The sequence below is a fragment of the Pteropus vampyrus genome, unplaced genomic scaffold (assembly GCF_000151845.1).
Source record: "Pteropus vampyrus isolate Shadow unplaced genomic scaffold, Pvam_2.0 Scaffold66, whole genome shotgun sequence".
NCBI lineage: Eukaryota > Metazoa > Chordata > Mammalia > Chiroptera > Pteropodidae > Pteropus > Pteropus vampyrus.
Genome location: NW_011888847.1, coordinates 5,981,428 through 5,983,293, shown reverse-complemented (window position 1 = coordinate 5,983,293; position 1,866 = coordinate 5,981,428). Strand labels below are relative to the sequence as shown.

Sequence of the window (1,866 nt, the reverse complement as noted above, 5' to 3'; positions counted from 1 at the left end):
GGGAGACTCCCATCCAGGAGAGTGGGGCGATGCTGAAAGCTAAGGAAGAGAGGCTGCCAGGCAGGAGTTCCAGGCTCCTGGAAAGAGACATATGGGGGAACTTTAGGGGCAATGATATCTGATATCCACTTTTTAAAAAATATACATAATTTTATTACAACATTTAAAAATACAAAATTCTAAAAAAAAACAAACACAAGATTTACTATTGATACTAATTCCTGTGAGTTTGCTGTGCTACCATACACAAGTCAAGAAGTGAAAGAAATCATTATTTAGAAATATTTAACATCAGAAGCCTTAAAATCTAACTGTATGTAGTAGCCCCTTAAAAAGCTATAACCAGTATTTTCTCTACAAAGAATCTTATCAGCTATACAAAAACCTGTATAGTTTTTATACTGAGGCTAATATTGAGCTGCACTTGAATTCGCATTCTTAGCAAAACAATTGCCTGAGCCCACGTTCACACTTCACACACATTACAGGATAATCATTTATTCTTCATCTCCATCTTTCTCCTCCTCCTCATCTTCTTCTTCTTCCTCCTCATCATCTGGTTCATTCTTCTTCTTGGAGCCTGTTCACTTTTGCCCTTTGCACAGTAAGCGGCAATATCCTTCTCATATTTCCCCTTTAGCTTAGCTGCTTTCTGTTCATATGACTGCTTATCTTTGGCTGACGGTTTACCCAGTTTTTTGCAGTATCCCCAGTGGATAAGCAAGGTGCTCGCTTTTGATCTTTGGGCAATGTTCAGAGCAAAATAGGAAGAAGGCAGATAGAGCCCTTTTAGAAACATTGGGATCTTTTTTCTTTCCTTTCTTATCACCTTTGGGAGGAGCATAATTTTTTATCTCCCTGTAATAACGAGCTTTGTCACTTTTTGCCATATCTTCGAACTTGAACTTTTCCTTTGTAGACATGATCTTCTATCACTCCAAACATGTATTGGAGAATTTGGCAAAATTGATGGAAGAGTCTGGGTGTTTCTTCTCATGCTCTTCCTGGTAGGTTTGCACAGAGAAGGCATACGAAGACATCTTGCCCTCAGCTTGCTGGGGTCTCCTTTACTCATGGTGACAGACGGTGTCTACTCCTCAGAGCCCCACAGAGCTGCTTCCTTGACAGAGCTCCAGTGCGAACTGGTTTCTCTGATACCCACTTTTACGTTTTCTTTTTCTGCACTATAATTTTCTTATGTAATCCTCAAGACTTCATAAAGTTTGTTAAAATTGCAGCCTTATGTAAACTGCTCTTGGGAAATAGAATGCTTCACATTTCATGTAAGGTAGTTATTAGAGTGACAGCCAGCTGGAAAAGCTGTTACGGGATAGCTAGAGGTAATTGGGAGAGAGTTCTGGAGCAGGCCTGCTGACTGTAAGGTGACACTGGAAACCAAGATGGATTGAAGAATATGTAAACACTTGCTGGAGGTGTTCAGAATACCTGAAAAGAAGATAGACCTTCTTGTGGTCATACAAAATAGAGAATAGAGTTATAGAATATGAATGTTATCCAGTAAGGCTGGAAAATCTGGAGTCTCTTAGATAGGTAGGTAGATAGATAGATAGATAGATAGATAGATAGATAGATAGATATAGATATATAGTTCTATTTATATATATATAGATATCTATGTCTATATCTAGATATCTATATATCTTTGTATCTATATATCTGTTTTAAAAAAAAACTTTAGGACATTTTGAGCTCTCAGTGTTGAAATTCTGTAAGAAAGGGGTTTTTGAACAAGTTGAGGAGCCGCTCTGAGTCAGTTTTCTAGGTGTGCTTTGAGGTTCGCCTTGTCTCTTATAATTTGGTGTTGAGCACCCTTTGATATGCTGATGGAGATGGTGTCATGGTTCC

The 1,866-nt window shown here is 38.4% G+C and overlaps 1 pseudogene; it reads right to left on the bottom strand.

The window, feature by feature from the left end:
- Window positions 1–350: 350 nt before the first annotated feature.
- LOC105292941 lies at window positions 351–1,075 on the bottom strand (annotated as a pseudogene).
- Window positions 1,076–1,866: the final 791 nt, after the last annotated feature.